Source organism: Geotrypetes seraphini, chromosome 8, assembly GCF_902459505.1.
Source record: "Geotrypetes seraphini chromosome 8, aGeoSer1.1, whole genome shotgun sequence".
Lineage (NCBI taxonomy): Eukaryota > Metazoa > Chordata > Amphibia > Gymnophiona > Dermophiidae > Geotrypetes > Geotrypetes seraphini.
The window spans coordinates 157,874,134-157,895,275 of NC_047091.1; the positions used below are offsets into that span (position 1 = coordinate 157,874,134).

Consider the following 21,142-nt stretch of genomic DNA (forward strand, 5'->3'; position numbering starts at 1 on the left):
CGGATTACAAAAAGAGTTATGGAAGAAGGGTTACAACGTTAGATCAGAGAAGGTTTCCAAGAGAGGGAAAAGTAGGATCTGGGGTTAGGGAGGGGATGGTAAGAGGGGGGTTAAGCTTTATCATGGTATTAAGCTTTATTAAGGGATTTCTTGAAGAGTATAGGTTTTATTTCCTTTCTGAACATCTTGTAGTCTGGGGTTGTTGTCAATAGGTTGGAGACTTGGTTGTCTATCTTCGCTGCCTGAGTGGCCAGTAGTCCGTTGTATAGTTTTTTCCGTTTTACTTCTTTGATTGGGGGGTAAGTGAATGGGGTGTGTGTTTTTCTATGCCTGGTAGAGGTGGTTTGGATGAGGCGGTCGTTTAGGTAGGTTGGGCTGTCTCCATTTATAGTTTTAAATAGTATACAGTAGAATTTAAATTGTATTCTTTCCTGGATTGGAAACCAATGAGAATTGATGAATGCCTCAGTAATGTGATCATGTTTTTTCAATGAATAGACGAGTCTCAGAGCTGTATTCTGAATTGTCTGTACCTGTAGAAACAAGTTCTTACCAGTGAACTAATTTGATCGTGGCAGTTGAGCTTTTGGTCTAATATGACCCCGAGAACCTTAGTAACTACTTTAAGGTTATTTGTATTTATGGTTATATTTGCTCCTAGTTTCTGACCCTCCCTACACGGAAAGAGCATAGTCTTAGTTTTGGATGTGTTGAGGGTCAATTTATTGTCATGCAACCATTTTGATATTTTAGAAAGTTTCTAATTGATTGTTGTAATTTCTCCAACAGCACTAGAGTCTACGGGGTATAACAGTTGCACGTCATCTGCATATGCAAATGGGACAAACCCAATTGACTGACTGAGTGTTAGCAGTGGTGCCAGGAATATGTTAAATAATAGCAGAGATAAAATTGAACCTTGCGGAATCCCAAAGTTTGTCGAAGTTATCCTTGCTGAAGAGTTATTAAATGTAACCTTAGATGTCTCGTCAGCTTATAAAGCACAGTTACTTACCGTAACAGTTGTTACCCAGGGACAGCAGGCAGATATTCTCAACATGTGGGTGAAGTCATCCACAGAGCACCATAGCGGACAGCCTCGCAAGCAGACTTGCTTGAAGAACTTTCCAAAAGTTTGCGAGTGCTGCACAGTGGGGGGAGGGGGGAGGGAATGGGACTTGTATACTGCTTTTTTTGTGGTTACACATTCTAGGTCACGCGTGCATGCATGTGATGTCATCGCGTTACATCCACGCATGTGCAGATGCCTTCCAGACACGGCCCCAAGCTTAATGGCTTTCAAAACCTGTCCAGACGCCTGGACAATCTTCTAAAAAGAGTACATGTTCGGGTAAATCTGGACATCTGGTAACCATAGTTACTGATGTCATGGCACCAAGTAGGAAGATATTTGTCAGCTCTTCGTCAACCGTTTTGGACCCAAAACAGCCCTCTCTTAAAAATTAGCAAAGTTAGGTGGTTTACATATATACAGGTACTTATTTTGTACCTGGGGTGATGGCTCTACCACTAGGCTACTCCTCACCATGTACACCTTCCATCAAAATTTTTTACCATCAGTTCCTTATCCTAGTCCCCAGAGATATCGAAGGCAACTAAACATTGTCCAAAGAAGGAAACAGGACTGACTCTTTCATAGTGGCGCACCAAGGGGGGGGGAGGGCGGTCCACCCGAGTGCATGCCCCAAGGGGGTGCACAGCCAGTCACCCTCCCTATTCTGCCGCTGCTGCTTTCCTTAACCAGCAGCAGCGGCAGTAAACTATAAAGAGGGGTGTCCATGGCCTATCTTGTGCTCCCTCCAGCGGTTCTTCAGCATCTGGCCAGCTCCCCTACTCAAAGCCGCAGCTGCATCAGAAGCGTTCCCTCTGATGTCATCAGAGAGAAGGCTTCTGAGGCAGCAGCGGATCGTGTGAGGTGTAGACGCCCACGGCTTTGAGTAGGAGAACCGGCCAGACATGCTGGGCAGAGAAGAGAAATGTTGCTGCTGCACAGGGAAAGTGGGGGAGGGTAGAAATGCTGCACAGGGAAGGGGGGAAGGTAGAAATACTGCACAGGCAAGGGGGGAGACATGCTGCTGCTGCACAGGGAAGGGGGGAAGAAATGCTGCACAGGCAAGGGGGGAGAAATGCTGCTGCACAGGGAAGGGGGGAGAAATGCTGCTGCTGTACAGGGAAGGGGGAGAGAGAAATGCTGCTGCTGCAGCACCCAATTGGGGAGAGAGAGGGAAGGACGGAGAAGGAAGACAAGAGAGAGAAACCAGAGATGCCAAGTCCATGGGAGGGAGGGAAAGGAAAAAGGAAAGGAGATACCAGACCATGGAGGGGGAGGAAGAGATGCCATGGCATGGGGAGAGGAAAGGGAAGGAGATAGAGATACCACACCATGGTGTGGAGTGCGAAGGAAAGGATAAGAGAAGAGAAAGAGAGAGATGCCAAAGCATAGGGGAGGGGGTGGAGACAGAAAAATGGAGAGGGGGTGAAGCTAAAATGAATCATGTGCAAATGAGAGAAGGGACCCTGGATATACAGTTTATTGAAGGGACATAGAAAGAGGGAAGATGCCATATGGAAGAGAGAAAGAGTGGACAGTAGATGGAAGGGGCAGATAGAGTGTGTGCAGTAGATGGAAGGGGTAGAGAGAGAGGGCAGAAGCTGGGTGGAAGGGGCAAAGAGAGGGCAGATCTTGCATGGAAGGGAGAGAAGATAAACGCTGTATAGAAAGAAGAGAGCAAAGAGAAGATTATTAAAGCAGAAACAACAAAAGGTAGAAAGATTTTTTTGTTGCTTTACTTAGAATCAAGTAGTATTGTAACTGTATTGATAAATGTTTATAAATAGGAAATGGAAATAAGGCAATTTTTTGGACTAAACCCCTTTCCTCAGGACAGGATACCATAACAGCAGTATACTTAAGGTGACCATACGTCCCGTTTTCAACGGGACAGTCCCGTTTTCGGGCCGATTGTCCCGTTGTCCCGACCCACCGCTTTGGGACACCAAAAATGTCCTGTTTCAGGGACAGCGTCCCGAAGCTGTGCGCGGGGCACCAGGACAGCCGAAAACTTTCCCTCCCTTGCCGTGCCGATTGAAACGCTGGGCCGCCGCTGCTGCTTCTTGACTTCTTCCCGACGTTAATTTTGACTTTGGAGAGGAAGTTCGGGCCAGTCAGGCAGCGATTGGCTGGCCCCGAACTTCCTCTCTGACGTCAAAATTGACGTCGAGAAGAAGTCAAGAAGCAGTGGCGGCGGTCCAGCATTTCAATCGGCACGGCAGGGAGGCACACTGGAAGGCAGCGGCGGTACATGGGCGGGCAGGTAGGGGGTTTGAATCCACGGGGGGGGAGGGGTGAATCTGTGGGTGGGGGTTGTTGAATCGCGGTGGGGGAGGGGTGAATCGCAGGGGGGTTGAATCTGTGGGAGGGGTGGGTTGAATCAGGCACTGGAGAGAGGGAAGGAAGTAGGCAGGCAGGCTGGCTTTGGGGGAGGGACAAAGGCAAGAGAAGACATAGGAAGGAGGCACTGGGTGCACTAGGGACACAGGACAGGCACTGGGGGCACTATGGACATAGGAAAGAGGCATTGGGCACTAAGGACACAGGACAGGCACTGGGGGCACTATGGACATGGGAAGGAGGCATTGGGTGCACTAGGGACATGGGAAGGAGGCACTGGGGGCAATAAGGACACAGGACAGGCACTGGGGCACTATGGACATGGGAAGGAGGCATTGGGGGAACTATGGACATGGGAAGGAAGCACTGGGGCACAGAGGCACTGGGGGCACTATACACATTGGAAGGAGGCACTGGGGCACTAAGGACACAGGACAGAGGCACTGGGGGGTACTATGGACATGGGAAGGAGGCACTGGGGAGCACTAGGGACACAGGACAGAGGCACTGGGGTTCTAAGGACACAGGACAGAGGCACTGGGGGGCACTATGGACATGGGAAGGAGGCACTAGGGGCACTAAGGACATAGGAAGGAGGGAGGGAATAGAAAGGGACAATTGTTGGGCCTGAGTGCAGAAAGAAAGAAATGAAAGAAAGGATAAACAGTAAGAAGGAAACACAACCAGAGACTCATGAAATCACCAGACAGCAAAGGTAGGAAAAATGATTTTATTTTCAATTTAGTGATCAAAACCTGTCTATATTTTGCACTATATTTGTCTATTTTCTAGAGTTACTGAGATGACATTGCATATTTTAAAGTCATTTGCCTTGACATCTTTGAAAACCCCAAATGATAATTAACATTTTCTCTGCGTATAGTGTGCTTTGTAGTTTTTTTTAAATTTTGAGGTTACCATTATGAATTAATATGAAGATATTATGTGTACATGAAAAATGAATGGAAGAAATTTGGGGCGGGATTGAGTGTGGGACTAGGGCAGGGTTGAGGCGGGGCTAGGGCGGGATTGGGGGCGGGACTGACAATTAATAGATGTCCCCTTTTGATGAAAAAAATAAATGGTCACCTTAAGTATACTGTACTGTTCTGAAGAAAGATTTGGCCTCTGAAAGCTAATTGAAATATGGATTAGTCCAATAAAATGGTATTTTCTTATTTATCATTATTTGTTAATTTGTAAAGTGGTGATTGTTATGTATCAGTTTTTTTCAAATTTACATCTACTGTCTTTATATTTTGCACAGTATTAGGGGACATGTGTCACTGTTTTTGTGGTGTTGCATTGTATGCAGAGTCTGGTTTCTTGGTGGTTCAGTTTAACTTTTGGCTACATATTTCTATTTTTAGTTTGTGATTATTTCATATTAGGCAAGGGTGTATCTCTGTTCTGTGTGTATGAAAAGGCATTGACTACAGGATCAGTTGACTGTGTGGGATATGGCTTTGTTTAGTTTTACAATGTATGTGTTGGTGTTCTAGTGCTCACTGCAGTGTTTAAGATGCTGCCTTTTCCTAGATACACTCTTGTTGTGTATTGTTACTAAAACTCATATTTTTTATATAGATGGGGGGGGGGTGTAAAAAAATGAAGGGCCCCGGGTGTCACATATGCTAGGTACGCCACCGCTCTTTCAAAAATTTGAAAAAAATCACGCGAGTTCAACGCTTGACGAAACGAGAAAAGCTGAACTATTCCACCCCTGTACCAGCAGAGGGCAGTGCAAGCACACTACAGCTCCGTTGCCTCGCGAGCTGGGATGGCGCAAGACCTCTGATACTAAAAAAAAAAGCCTTAGGGGAGCCGGGCGCGCGCTCACGCTGTACAAACCAACCGCTAGAGAACCCGCGGAATCTGCCCTTAAAAAAAAACTACGACAGTAGACGCCAAGCAGAGCGAGCAAAGGGAGGGGGAGGGTCAGGATAGCGGAAGTGACGGTACCTGGTTCCGGTTAGCAACCGTCTCAAAAGCCTTCGGTAACCAAGGGAAGGCCTGGATCCTCTCGCCTGTGTTGGCGACGTGGGGTGCTGAGCTGTCACTCGGCGGGAAAAGCAGGTGAAGGGTTTTGTCGTTAGCACCGACTCACGGGACGGTGGAAAGGAACTGCGGAGGGCTCTTTGTGCGAGCGGTGGCAGGGAGGGGAAATCTTGAAGCCTCGCTTGGTATCGGATTTCCCGCGATTGTGTCTGATTTTTAAACAGAAGTGAGGTCAGGCTTAGGCTCCTGCAAGCCAAGGGCTCCCGTGGGCTGCGGTTCTTTGTAGGGTGCGATGCTTTATATTAGTCCAGTTTAAAAGACTTATGCAAATTAAAGGTGTTTACGTATTAATACCGGTACTTGTATGTTCCTAGTGCAGCCTGTCACGTTTTCAGAATATCCACAATAAATATTCATGAGGTAGATTTGCATGCACTGCCTGGTTAAATGCAACCTCCTCTCTAAGTTTTGATGTCCCATGTGTGCAAGTTTTGAGCCTCAACTCAATGTGTGTAGTATAGCCTATGTTCACAATAAAGAAGCTAGCAAAAACTTTGTGCACACTGTTTAGAGGGCGGACTGGGTTGAGAACCACTGCCCTAGTGGACTTGCAATCTAGTGGGCTATTTAAGTGGGCCAGAAAGACCCAAAAAAAATGTGAACCAGTCAGAGGCATTGCTGAGGAAGTGCCAGGGCTTATGCAGGTGCTGGTGAAAAAGCTGCCCTAAATTCACTACTACTACTACTATTTATTATTTCTATAGTGCTGCCAGATGCACTCAGTGCTATACATTAAACACACATGATGATGATAATAATAATAATCAATTTATATATAGTAAGGCTGTAAAGTTCTATGTGGTTTATAATAGTTAAAATACAATAAAGAAGTTAGATAGATCTAAGAATTAGAACCTATAGTTAAAACACTAAAATGAAACTATTGCAAGATAAAATTTTTATGAATCGGCTGCCTAAATATTTCAAAAACAGGTATGTTTTTAGATGTCTCCTAAATTCTCTATAATTATCAGTAAGCAAAATTAATTGTTCTAAATCCTTACCCCATAATGCTGCCTGATATGATAAAAGATGTTGATGATGTTTTTTAAGTTTGTATCCTCTAACAGGCGGAAAAACAAAATTCAGATGTGAGTTTTTCTTGTGTTTATTGGTTACAAAAAAGAAAAGATCAATTATATATTTGAGAGCTAAACCAAACAAAACCTTAAAACAGAAACAACCAAACTTAAACTTCACCTGTGCCTCCATTGAGAAGGTCCCTGCTTAAAAGAGCTTACAGTCTAATTATGAAAGACAGGCTGGACAAAAATGGTGAATCAATATATGCTGTTCATGTAGGGAAATACAAAGGGAATTGGTAGAGAGGGTAGGGAGCTACAGAGGGAATGACAAATGTGGTGCTTTACAGATTGGTAGGGTTAAGATTTAAATTCAGTTTTGAAAAAGAGGGCCTTCAGCCTGGACTCGAATACCGCCAGAGATGGAGCCCAACGTACTGAGTCAGGCAGGTTGGCCCAGGCATGCAGTGCAGCAAGGCAGAAGGGATGGAGTCAGAAGTTGGCTGTAGAGGAGAAGGGTACATACCAACAGAGACCCAAAGAACAGGGTTCCCGGGGTGGAGTATAGGGAGAGAGAAGAGGAGTGCTATTGAGGAGCTACAGAGTGAATACACTTGTAGGTCAGTAAGAGGCATTTAAACTGTATGTGGAAGTGGACAGGGATCCAATTAAGTGATTTGAGGAGAGGGGTAACATGAGCATAACGACCCTGGCGGAATATGAGGCATACAGCAGAATTCTGAACAGATTCAAGGGGAGAGAGAAGGCTTAGTGGAAGACCTGCAGGAAATATGTTGCAGTGATCTAGGCGAGAGCGTAGATGAGGGTCTTAGCAGCATGTTCAGAAAGGAAAGTCCAGATTTTAGCGATATTGTATAGAAAGAAGTGACAAGCTTTGGTGGTCTGTTGGATATGTGAAGAGGAGAAAGATGAGTCAAAGATGACTCTGAGGTTGTGAGCTGACAAGACAGGGAGGATGAGTGTTATCTACTGAAATGTAGAACGGAGGAAGGGGAGAGGCAGGTTTAGAAGGAAAGATAAGGAGTTCAGTCTAGGCCATGTTTAATTTTAGATGGTGATGCGACATCCAGGTAGCAATGTCAGCCAGGCAGGCTGAGACCCGGGTTCAAATTCCTGTAGAAATTTTGGGTGTAGAGGTACACCTGCAGGTCGTCAGCATAGAGATGGTACTGGAGCTGTGGGACATTAGAGTGCCAAGGGAGGAAGAATAGATGGAGAAAAAAAAGGTCCAGGACTGAGCTAGAAAGTTGAGTGGGGACAGAAAACCCACCCGTCCCTGCCAAAATCCAACCCATCCCCACCCGTCCCCGCGAGGATTCCCTCCATCCCCACCCGTCCCCGCAAGGAATTCCATCCCCACGAGGAATCCCTCCATCCCTGCCCATCTCCGTGAGGAATTCCCTCCGTCCCCGCCCTTCCCTATAAACTTCAGAAATAGTTATTTCATTTAATTATGCTACTGAATTAAAGGCTCTGGTAGAGACCCATTTACAAATAAGCAAAGACACTATATTAATTTGGAAATATTAATTGGGAAGAATACATACTTTGTAAACGGGTTTCTACCAGAGCCTCTAATGAAAATATAAATACTCAGCTGATGAGGACCCCCAAGCTGTCATCAGCTGAGGACTTTGTCTGCAGTTGGCTGGGGGTCCCTTTTGCTAAGTTTGGCAGGCAGCAGTAGTGTCCCTGAGTCACAGATGCTGGCATCTCAGTGGATTATGGATGCTGCCAGCGACTGCTTCGCTTGGTGGAGGGGAGTTCTGGCCGAATCTGCTGGTGGTGCTTGGGGATCCCTACCAGCCACAGCAAGGGACAGCAAGTACTTCAACACTGTAGAAATAAAACCAGAAATGCATTTCCTTTTCTTTTGAACACAATACAAAGACATCTGCTATATACATTTCCCAAAGCTAACATATTTTAGTCAATAAATTCTGTTTTGTACCTTTGTTATCTGGAGACCTTATTTTTCCATCAAGTTGGTCCCAGTTTCTTTTTCCTGCTTTCCCATCTTCTGTAAATTCTTCTGTTGCTGTCCATTGGTTCCTCCTACCATGGTCCACCATTTATCCCTCTCTCATCCCCTGGACCAGCATCTTTTGCCCCTGCCCACCAACCCGATGTCCAACATTTCTCCAGCACCATGCCACATCTCTCCCTCCATTCCCTTCACCACTATGTTCATCATTCCTCCCTCTTGCATCCCTTTCAATCCGTCCCACTGTTCCCTTTCCACCACATTTCTCCCTCTCATCTGTACCTCACTCCCTCCCTATGACCAAAATTATCCTTTCTTCCATTCCCCATGTACACAATCATCTCTCTTTCTCTCTCACCGATATACCCAATTCTCCCTTTCTATTCCTTCCTTCACCTCAGCATCTCTTTCCCTACCTTCCTCCATCCTCTCTCCAAAGTTCATGCCTTCAAGTTCTGTGTCCAAAAACACACTCCTTCCCCCCCCTTCTGTGTACCGCGTTTGCCTCCCACATTCGACCCCTTCTGTGTCCCGCGTTTGCGTCCAGATAATAGCAGGGGTTGGAGGCAGCTTGAGCCGAGAGGCTTGTCTTCTTTTCCTGCCTACAGCACGGACATGTAGCCGACTGGAAGTCTTCCCTCGACTTCAGAGCTGACGTCGGAGGAAAGGCTTTGCGTTGGTCACATGCAGCGTGCAGGGCCTATTTGAAAATACTGAGCACCCATGAGCTTGTGTCCTGAAAACTTTCTTTGCATGGCAGATTCGTTTGTTCTCCACAAGCCACAGAATTGAGGATTTCTACCCCCAAGTTTTTTTTGTTTTGCTACGATTCACCCGCCATGCCTGGTACCATCTGGCCTCTCCGCTGCTGCCCTTCCTGAACTGTTGGGTGGCGTGCCAGTTCCACAGGGAAATGGGTATCTAGAAACATAGAAACATAGAAAATGACGGCAGCAAAAGGCCACGGCCCATCTAGTCTGCCCACACTAGTAACCCACCCCCTAACTTCCTCCATGAAGAGATCCCACATGCCAATCCCATCTTTTCTTAAAATCTGGCATGCTGCTGGCTTCGATTACCTGTAGTGGAAGATTATTCCAGCAGTCAACCACACTTTCGGTGAAGAAATATTTTCGGTGATTTTCAGTGGATGCCCTCTTGTTGCCGTGGGTCCTTTAAGAAAGAAGATGTCTTCTTCCACCTCGATACAGCCCGTGATATATTTGAATGTCTCGATTATGTCTCACCTTTCTCTGCGTTCCTCGAGTGAGTAAAGCTGCAACTTACCCAGCTGTTCCTCATACGGGAGATCCTTGAGCCGTGAGACCATTCTAGTGGCCATTCGCTGAACCGACTCAATTCTCTGCACATTCTTTTGGTAATGTGGTCTCCAGAATTGTACACAGTATTCCAGATGGGGTCTCACCATGGATCTGTACAGCGGCATTATGACCTCGGGCTTATGGCTGACAAAACTTCTACGGATGCAACCCATGATTTGTCTAGCCTTGGATGAAGCTTTCTCCACTTGATTGGCAGTCTTCATGTCTTCGCTAATGATCACTCCCAAGTTTCGTTCTGCTACAGTCCTTGCTAGGATCTCACCATTTAGGGTGTAAATCCTGCATGGATTTTTGCTGCCTAGGTGCATGACCTTGCATTTTTTGGCATTGAAACTTAGTTGCCAAGTCTTTGACCAATGCTCCAGTAGGAGTAGGTCTTGTGTCATACTGTCGGGCATTGAGCTTTTGTCGGGCACTGTGCTTTTGTCTACTATGTTACATAATTTAGCGTCATCGGCAAATAATGTAATTTTACCTTGAAGCCCCTTAGCCAAGTCTCTTACGAAGATGTTAAATAGGATTGGGCCTAAGACCGAGCCCTGCGGCACTCCGCTGATCACCTCCATCGTATCGGAGAGGGTACTGTTTACCACTACCCTCTGAAGTCTACCTCTAAGCTAGTCCTTAACCCATGCAGTTAATGTTTCACCTAATCTCATCAAACTCATCTTGCTCAATAACCTGCAGTGTGGGACGCTATCAAATGCTTTGCTGAAGTCCAAGTACACGACATCCAAGGACTCCCCTTTATCCAGCTTTCTTGTTACCCAGTCAAAGAAGCTGATCAGATTGGATTGGCAGGACCTTCCCTTTGTAAATCCATGTTGATGGGGGGGGGGGGGGGTCTCGTAGAGTCTCCTCGTTCAGGATCGTATCCAATTGGTGTTTGATTAGTGTTTCTATAAGTTTACTTACTATCGATTTGAGACTCTACATCCAGGACCACGGCTTCTGCCAGCCCATCTCCATACCCCTGTGTATGGACATTGCCTACAACCAGACCATAATGGCCCTATATATTGAACATTTTTCCATAAAATAAAGCAGTAAAAGCCCAAACAAACTAAGTATGGTTGGGTTTCAGGCTAGCAAATTATCTGGTGCCTTTCCAGTTATTGTTACCTGGTAATTAACTGGAACTGTTGGGCCACAAGAACCAGGAGGACGCTGGCCTGGAGGTGCACCAGTTCTACCCGCTGGTGAAGGTGCACTGCTTATCAGAGCTCAAGTTTTCCTCTGCTCCATGTATGCCCCGGTGTGCACGGTGCTGGAGTAGGCCATCCTGCCTTGCTGGTCCATTCGGCTTCTAGTGGGCAGAACCATTCGGAAGACAGGGGGGGAGGGGGGGTGGTAAGCGCTGCTCTCCAAAGCTCTCAACCAAAGAACTCCCACACTTTCAATTGCCAACCACTGCCCACCACAGAGACCAAGTCACACACATTTGACTGCCTTCACCCTTTAAGCACCCCTCTTCACCCTGTGGTCTACCATCTCACCCTGTGGTCTACCATCTCTTCCCAGTCTGCCATCCAACACAGCCGCTTTAATCTCATTCCCTCCCCTCACCCCAATCCTACCTTCTTACTCATGCCTGAAATCATCCGCTGTTTTTCTTCTCCAGCACCCCCCCCTCCAACACCACTTCTTGCCTTGGATCTCCATCTGCCCTGCCGGAGAAACAGCTGAGGGAGTATGAGACTGGAGAAAGACAGTTGTGTGGAACAGGTTGGAAGAATTTGGGGAGGGGGGGGAGGCAGAAGATTGAACTGCTGGTGGGACAGAGGCTGAGGGTTTGGATTTAAGAGAGAGGGGGAGATACCCAAACGAGTGAGTGAGCTATTGCCTGTTTGCCTCTCACCGTCCATACCGAGAGTCCTTGTGTTGAGATCTGCCTGGAGGAAGAACTCAGAACTCATCCTTGAAAAGCTTTTAAGGAGAGCTTCTAACTCACCTTATCCCCGAACGCAGTTTGCCATAAGCTTTGTGTCTTTCTAGTAAAGGGCATCTCCACCACCGCTCCCCCGCTCTACGGAGTGCCCAAGTACACCACCTCCGACCAGCCTTTCCACTGCTCACTGGCGCTCAAGGTTCCCGCCTACCTCAACTACTGGTTTTTGGAGGAGAAGGACTGCGTGGTCCCCCACGAGCCGGCCAGAGGCGACAACTACGTGTTCTTCAGCCAGGAAGAGATTTGCCCGCTACCCTGCATGTGACTGACGTGGAGCCTTCTCTCAGATGCCTGCTTTGTCGTCGGGGGTTAGACTTCCGGTGGGCTACGTGTGTGTGCAGGTAGGAAAAGAAGAGGAGCCTCTCTCTGCCTCCAACCCTGCAGGATCCCCGAGACCCCCATGGGATCTCTGCGACCCGAGGAGGCGTCCCCGTGGGATCCTCATGGGTCCCGCGGGATTCCCGTTGTCCCCATTCCCGTGCAGCTCTCTAGACTGAGCCCTGATAGCAGAATAACAGTGGAGGAGGATCCTCTGGGGCATATGCTTAAAGTGCAATGGGAAAGATAGGAAGAGAACTATGAGATAACAGAGCTCTGGAATCCAAGCAAGGACAGTATATTGATGAGTAGGCAGTGATTTATAGTGTAAAATGCCACAGATAGATCAAGGAGGATGAGGACAGGAGTCTTTGGATTTGCCTGGAGCAGTTCATTGGAGATTTTAGCAAGGGCAGTTTCCGTAGAATGGAGAGCAAAATCCTGATTTGAAGGGGGTTGAGAATAACTTGAGATAAAAGAAAATCAAGACTAAACTAAACCTTAAGCTTATATACCACATCTTCTCTATAAAGATAGAGCTCGGCACAGTTTACAAAAAATTTAAAAACAGGAAGATATAAGAATTAATGATTGTATAGAGAACAGTGAGATTTACATTTTTTGAAAATAGCTAAGACAATGGCGCTGGACTGCACATCAAAGTAGCTTGGATAGGAAGGGGAGGGTCTAGTGATTGGGTGGGGTTTTTTTTTTGTTTCTTTTTAAGGAGCAGCGTAACTTTGACAGGTTTGAAGGCATTGAGTATGGTTGCAGTAGAGAGTGATAGGTTGAGGATATGGCAAATAGGGGTGATGACAGTAGGAAAGATGGTGATCAATAGATGGGTAGGGATGGGATCAGAGGAATAGGTAGTGTGTTTGGAGGAGGAGAGATGTGCAGATTTCTGAGAAGGAAGAAAAGGTTGTAGGGTTGTCAGGATGGTTGGGAGGAGGGCTAGGTGGTGGCAGTGATTTTGTTTGAGGACTCAAGGTTAATCTTATGAATCTTGTCATGGAAGTATTTAGCCAAGATCTGGCGAGAAAGTGGAGTAGGAAGTGAGGGCACTTTGAGTAGACTGTTGAACCTGAAGCAAACCAGTTCGATTTATGCTCTTGTATGCATTTTTCGCCTTCTGTCTCAATTTATTGCAGTGAGATTTATAAGAATAGTCATACTGGATCATACCAGTGGTCCATCTAGTCTAATTTCCTGTTTCCAACAGTGGCTAATCTAGGTCACAATACCTGGCAGAAACTCAAAATAGTAGCAACATTCCATACTACCAATCTAGTACAAGCAGTGGCTTCACCCATGTCTCCCTCAATAGCATACTATGAACTTTTCCTTCAGGAACTTGTCCAAACCTTTCTTAAACCTAGATATGCTAACCGCTGTAATCACATCCTCTGGAAATGAGTTCCAGGGAACTTGGCTATTCTTGAGTAAAAATTTATATTTCCTTCTATTTGTTTAAAAGTATTTCCATGTAATTTCATTGAGTGTCCCCTGGTTTTTATACTTTTTGAAAAGATGAAAAATCAGTTCACTCTTACCTGTTCTATACCACCCAGGATTTTGTAGACCTCAATCATATCCCCCCTCAGCTGTCTTTCTTCCAAGCAGAAGAGCCTTAACCTCTTTAATCTTTTTCCTCACATGAGAGGAGTTCATCCCCTTTATCATTATGGTTACTCTTCTTTGAACCTTTTCTAATTCTACTATATCTTTCTTGAGACATTGTGACCAGAACTGTGTGAGGACACACCAAACATCTACAGTTGATCCAGACCAGTATGATACAGCTCCCTCTGTCATGCAAAATAATTTTAGGGGGCAGTGTCTCTCTGCTATGCCGGGGTATGTAAAGCCAGGCCCCAATGCTCAAAAGCATACCTTGCCAGAGAAACATGCAAGTTACGTCAGTCTCTGATGCATAAAAGGGTTTTGGTTGGCTTTTACTGTTCACAGTAGCAGTCACCGAGAATCCTTTGCAAATGCATTGCAACAAACTCATTAGTATTAAAACGAGCACTCCATGTAATGCACAGCAAGGAGCGCCTTCCTTTAATGTGTAAACATTTCCAGCGAATCTGGAGCTGTCCTAGAATAAGGGTGACTTCTCATAGGAACATTCTGGTGTCTGGAGCTCCTGAGACCACAGCTGTACACTGTACTGAGCCTGCACATATTCTCCCCCTTTTATCGCTGATACGCAACAATAACAGCATGCATATAATTTACATGAGTGTTGAGTATCGCCTGGTAATTTCTGACACTGTGCCAGGAGTTCTATGCATCTGGCTCTGGCTCTCAAATTTACTGCTAATGCTCACTGTAGTACTTACATGGTGTTAAAGGAGTTGACCTTGTGACTCTTTTGCTGATCCACATCACTGGCTTTCCTGTCTGATTCATTTTAAATTTCTGACTGGTCCATAAAACTCTCTGTGCAGGTCACTTTTTTTTTTTTTTTACACATCTTGAATGGAAAGAGGCTCTTTATATCACTTATTGCTTCTGCTCACCTTGGTTCTTCAATACATACTGCTTTCTTTTTCCTAGGGCCCACTCTCTAGATATGATTTCTACTGAGTTCTTCATTTGAGCCTTATATTAAATTCACAACTTTGCCTTGAAAACTCATCTATTCACTCAGGGGAAGATTCTCAAACCTAATGTGCTTTTAATGTGGTCACTAAAACCTGCTCCAGACGGTTTAGCGGGGCAGTATTTTACCGGCCAATTATCAGAACTGTTCACCATGGTCTTTTTTCTTAATTTCCTAGCTGTCGCCACCTCTGCCAAGGAAATGTATACAACGAGGTCATTTAATATTAAAAGGAGCACTCCAGGCAATTCTCTCTGGGTGATCTAACCTTGTTGTAGCACATTTGCAAGCAAATTTTTCAAGCAGGGTCTGAGCTATTGTAGCCTTACTTTCTGATCAAAGTAAGGTTTGACAGCTCAGGACCCTTCCCTCTCCCCCCCCCATTAAAAAAGACCCCAAATCAAAGATCAACAGGAGGGATGTCCACTCTGTCCCACCATTTCACAATCCTCTGACAAACCTCCCCATCCCTCCCCCCAGCAGCGAGATAGATGCCCACTCTCTCTCCCTGCTGCCATCACACAACCCTTCTGACCACAACCCACTGACACCCCCCGCCAGTGCTCCCTCTAAGCGGGCGGGTGTTGTGAGCAAAATTTTTTTCGCTGTGCGCTAAAAATATCGGGCGCCAGCAAGTTATGAGCCAACTCGCCCGATTCTCCTCTCGCCGCCCTGCCCGCCGTGCGCTGTGACGTGAAACTTGTGCGCTGGATGTAATATTTTGTGCGCCAGCGCACGCCAGCGCAGCTTAGAGGGAACACTGCCCCCCCGCCCCTCCCACCTTCTTTACGAAGGCCGGCCGGAGGGATGCCTACTCCCTCCATCCCTCCAGCTGGCAGGTCTGCCTCTTCAAATTGGCAGGCCTTCCCCTTCCTGGTGCATCCTGGGATGTGCCGGGGAAGGGCCTAAGGCTCTGATTGTCCTCGGCGCCTAAAACCATGTGCTCATAGGAACTTTATTTTTTGGGGGGGGCTCATAAGAACTCTGACTGTCAGAGCAGCGCAGAGCATTCAGTGTGCCAGCTGGCACTAAAAAAAACTGCACTTTTGTTAAAGGGGGGAGGGTTAATTAGAGAAAGTAAAGCTGATGCGATTTGTATAACTGAATCTTGGTTAATAGAGGGAGATACTGTGATTTTTGAATAACTTATGTCATGTAGGTTATAAAGTTTATCACAAAAGTAAAGGGGGAAAAAAAGGAGGTAGGGTGGTAGTAGTGAGATAGCTTTATCTGGTTTGAATATTTATTTTATTGTGCTCTGGGGTTCTTGGTTGCCAATATTTTGATTGTTATAGAGCTATTGGCTAGTTTGAACGTAGATCTGATTACAACGGTGATATTAGGTGATTTTTAAGTTGAATGGTGAGGAGATTGAATCTTATTCATGTGTCTGTTTTTTGTTGTTTTTTTTTGTTTGTTTTTTTTGTTCTTAATGAATGCCTTAGGTTGGAAAAATAACTTTTCGATAAACATAGTCCTTTTGAAATTGAGGATTTTTAAGGTCTATCTTAATGGTAAATTTGAGGGTTATGAAAATGTCAGTTGATGAAGCAGTAATATCTTTGGATAGCACAATTAAAGAAGTATTAGATCAGTGGTCTCAAACTCGGCTCGCAGGCCACAAGTGGCCCGCCAGGTACTATTTTGAGACCCTTGGTATGTTTATCATAATCACAAAAGTAAAATAAAACAGTTTCTTAATCATATGTCTCTTTAGCTGTAAATTACAATATTATTAAGACTTAGCCAAAAGGAAGATTTTTAAACTATAAAGAATTTTACCACATGCAAAATTGTCATTTCTTTAATAAGACATTAATTGTTTTTTTCTGAGGCCCTCCAAGTTGAGTTTTATTAGATGAAATTGCCCCAGTTAAACAGGTGGTGGTTAAGCGATCACATAGGGCGCCTTGGTTTTCTGAGGTGTTAAAAATACATAAGAGAATTGAGAAGATATGAACGTGCTTGGAGAACATAAGAACAGTACAATCAACATTTGCTATTGTATAATTGAGACTGTGCTTGAAAAGAGAAAATGTTATTATAATCAGACTATTGAAGATGCCCATTTTCAATGTTGTAAATTATTTATGATAGTTAAGAGGCTGGTAAATTTGGAACAAAATTCTTCTAAAATATGAGTTGCACTGGCTGAATACTAAACAGAATGCTAGGAATTATTAGGAAAGGGATAAAAATTAAAACAATGAATACTTCTATACTTATTTGTGTGATCTCACCTTGAGTATTGTGTGTAATTCAGGTTGCTGTATCTCAAAAAATATATAGTGGAATTAGAAAAAGTCCAACGAAGGATTGACCAAAGAAGGAATGGAATTCTTCTCATATGTGGAAAGACTTAGGGTGGTTAAGGCTCTTCAGCTTTGAGAATAGATAGCTAAGGAGAGATATTGTAGAGGTCTGCAAAATCCTGAGTGGAGTAGGATGGGTAAATGTGAATTGTTTACGCTTTCAAAATGTAGAAAGACAGGTGACACACCATGAAGTTACGTGGTAGTACTTTTAAAATGAATAGGAAGAGGATGTTGGAGGATGTGGTAAAGCCAATTAAACTGTATAGGTGTGACTGGAGGAAAAGGTTTGACTGGAGGAAATGTTCATTATGACAGGACATAGGGAAAGCCTCTATGTATTCCTGAGATTGGTTTCATAGGAATCTTGCTGCTCTTTAGGATTTTGCTAGGTGCTCATAGTGTGAATTAGTCGGTGCTGGGAGGAGAACTGAGCTAGATGGACTATTTGTCTGACCCAGTATTGCTATTTTTGTCTTCTGTGTTTTCAACATGAACCTTGGAGTGACTAATTTGGGTGACTGATAGTTTATTACAGAACTTTTAATAATAAGACATGGAAGGAGGTATTTGATTAAAAAATGGTCTTGTAATCAAAGTTGAAGATGACAAAGTTTAAAATGGCATACTAGTGAATATTGCAGAGGCCAACTGGACAGAGGTGGGTAATAGGTTGAGAGGTTCTGAATAATCTGGCCTCTGTTTGCTGTCACCTATTATGTTACTGTCAGAATTCCAGAGTTTAGCTTCTAGTGCAGAACAGAGGTAGGGCAGGTCATGCAAATGTTTCACACAGGAAGTCGAAGCTCTGGCTAGATTAAAGAAGAGGTGTTAATTGAAAAGCACAGAAAATTGCTTGCACTACTAGTTCTTTTATAGAAAGGAATCTTTTGTTCTAGCACCTCTCAAGATATAAGAAGTACATTTCTGTGCTTATTTCCAAATACTGACTCACCCTTCTGACAAAATTAAGCCTGAAAAAAGTGCACCCTGCTGTAAATTCCATTAAGCTTGAAACGTTGACCTTTAAGTGTGATGCCACTGCATGTGATAACAGGCACATTGCTGGATGTCGCTGTGAGAAGGAATGGTTTTTATTTCAAAAAGGGACCCAGTTGTGTGGTGGCTTGCTTTTTTTTTAATACTTTAATGCAATGGGAAAGTACCTGAAGAAAGAGCTGTTAGGATGGGAGGACATAAGAGAAGTGGAAAGACAGTGGTCTAAGCTGAAAGGAGCGATAAAAATGGCTACGGACCTTTATGTGAAGAAAATCAATAAAAACAAGAGAAAAAGGAAGCCGATATGGTTCTCCAACCTAGTGGCTGAGAAAATAAAGGCGAAAGAGTTGGCGTTCATGAAATATAAAAAAACCCAAGAAGAGGAGAGCAGAAAGGACTACAGGGTGAAACTGAAAGAAGCCAAGAGAGAGATACGTTTGGCGAAGGCACAGGCGGAAGAACAAATGTAAAAAAGGGAGATAAAATTTTTTTCAGATATATTAGTGAAAGGAGGAAGATAAAAAATGGAATTGCTAGGCTAAAAGATGCTGGGAACAGATATGTGGAGAGTGATGAGGAGAAAGCAAATGTGCTAAACAAATACTTCTGTTCTGTGTTCACAGAAGAAAATCCTGGAGAAGGACCGAGATTGTCTGGCAAAGTTACACGAGAAAATGGAGTAGATTCTGCGCCGTTCACGGAGGAGGGTGTTTATGAGCAACTTGAAAAACTGAAGGTGGACAAAGCGATGGGACCAGACGGGATCCATCCCAGGATACTAAGGGAGCTCAGAGAGGTTCTGGCGAGTCCTATTAAAGACTTGTTCAACAAATCTCTGGAGACGGGAGTGATTCCTGGGGATTGGAGGAGAGCGGATGTGGTCCCTATTCATAAAAGTGGTCACAGGGATGAAGCAGGAAACTACAGGCCGGTGAGCCTCACTTCAGTTGTTGGAAAAATAATGGAAGTGTTGCTGAAAGAAAGGATAGTGTATTTCCTTGAATCTAATGGGTTACAGGATCCGAGGCAACATGGCTTTACAAAAGGTAAATCGTGCCAAACGAACCTGATTGAATTTTTTGATTGGGTGACCAGAGAGCTGGATCGAGGACATATGCTAGATGTAATTTACTTGGATTTCAGCAAAGCCTTTGATACAGTTCCTCATAGGAGGCTGTTGAACAAACTTGAAGGGCTGAAGTTAGGACCCAAAGTGGTGAACTGGGTCAGAAACTGGCTGTCGGACAGATGCCAGAGGGTGGTGGTTAATGGAAGTCGCTCGAAGGAAGGAAAGGTGACTAGTGGAGTCCCTCAGGGTTCGGTGCTGGGGCCAATCCTGTTCAATATGTATGTAAGTGACATTGCTGAAGGGTTAGAAGGAAAAGTGTGCCTTTTTGCAGATGATACCAAGATTTGTAACAGAGTAGACACCGAAGAGGGAGTGGAAAATATGAAAAAGGATCTGCAAAAGTTAGAGGAATGGTCTAATGCCTGGCAACTAAAATTCAATGCAAAGAAATGCAGAGTAATGCATTTGGGGATTAATAATAGGAAGGAACCGTATATGCTGGGAGGAGAGAAGCTGATATGCACGGACGGGGAGAGGGACCTTGGGGTGATAGTGTCCGAAGATCTAAAGGCGAAAAAACAGTGTGACAAGGCAGTGGCTGCTGCCAGAAAGATTCTGGGCTGTATAAAGAGAGGCGTAGTCAGTAGAAGGAAGAAGGTGTTGATGCCCCTGTACAGGTCATTGGTGAGGCCCCACTTGGAGTATTGTGTTCAGTTTTGGAGACCGTATCTGGCGAAAGACGTAAGAAGACTTGAGGCTGTCCAGAGGAGGGCGACGAAAATGATAGGAGGCTTGCGCCAGAAGACGTATGAGGAGAGACTGGAAGCCCTGAATATGTATACCCTAGAGCAGGGGTGCCCACACTTTTTGGGCTTGCGAGCTACTTTTAAAATGACCAAGTCAAAATGATCTACCAACAATAAAATTTAAAAAAAACACAACGCACACTGTACGCATAGAAAATGTTAATTATCATTCCTATTCCAGGGTTTTTCAAAGAGGTCAAAGCAGATGACTCTGCACTATCACCTCAGTAACAACCATACAAAAATAGACAAATATACCCCCCTCCCTTTTTACTAAACCACGATAGCAGTTTTTAGAGCGCAGGGAGCTGCGCTGAATGCCCAGCGCTGCTCTCGACGCTCATAGGCTCCCTGCGCTAAAAAAACTCTATTGCGGTTTAGTAAAAGGGGACCTTAGTGTAAAATATAGACAGCAGATATAAATTGAGACACATTTCGATCACTAAATTTAAAATAAAATCATTTTTCCTACCTTGTCTGGTGATTTCATGAGTCTCTGGTTGCACTTTCTTCTTCTGACTGTGCATCCAGTCTTTCTTCCCTTCTTTCAGCCTGTATGCTTCCTCTCCTCCACACCTCATTCCCTCCCCCAACTTTTCCTTCCTCTCTCCCTGCCCTTTCTTTCTCTCTGCCTCCCTTTCCTTTTTTTCTGTTTCTCTTCTTTCCTTCTGTCTCCCTGCCTGCCCTTTTTCTTTCTTTCTTTCTTTCTCCCTGCCCTCCCCCAAGACACTGCCACTGCCATCGGGGACCCAAACTGCCATCGGGGACCAGGACCCAAACCGCCACCAATAACAGGCCCGAAAGCCGACGCCAATAACACGCCCAAAAGCCGACGCCGCCCCAACCTCTCCCTGCTTCGGCCGACCAGCATCGCGAGGAACTGTTGGGGGAAATGCTGCCGGGTCCTACCTTCGCGGAAACAGAAAGTAGGCAGGACCCGGCAGCAAGAAGAGGAAATGCTTCACTAACATGTCTCCCGCCTTAGCCCGTAGCGAACACTTGCTTCAGGGCTCTCAACATGTGCGTGCAGGCTTCCCTTCTCCCCCCCTCCCCGGGCATAACTTCCGGTTTCGGAGGGAAGAGAAGAGAAGCCTGCACGCACACGTTAGAGCCCGGAGCATAAGTTTGCTAGGGGCTGAAATCTCCAAGCCGGTTTTTTTGGGGTTTTTTTTAATGTTCAGCAGCGGCAGATGACAGCTGGGCGGAGCGCCCAGCTAAAAGGCCCTAGGGAGAACACTGGAG

At 45.1% G+C, this 21,142-nt stretch overlaps 1 protein-coding gene across 4 annotated transcripts in view; it reads left to right on the top strand.

The window, feature by feature from the left end:
- The first annotated feature begins 5,339 nt into the window (after positions 1-5,339).
- IFT81 (intraflagellar transport 81) overlaps positions 5,340-21,142 on the top strand; it is a 218,056-nt gene continuing 202,253 nt past the window's right edge. For all 4 annotated transcript variants that reach the window (XM_033955237.1, XM_033955239.1, XM_033955238.1 and 1 more), the window contains exon 1: positions 5,340-5,488. The gene's annotated coding sequence lies outside the window, so the exon portion shown is untranslated. The remainder of the gene's footprint in view (positions 5,489-21,142) is intronic.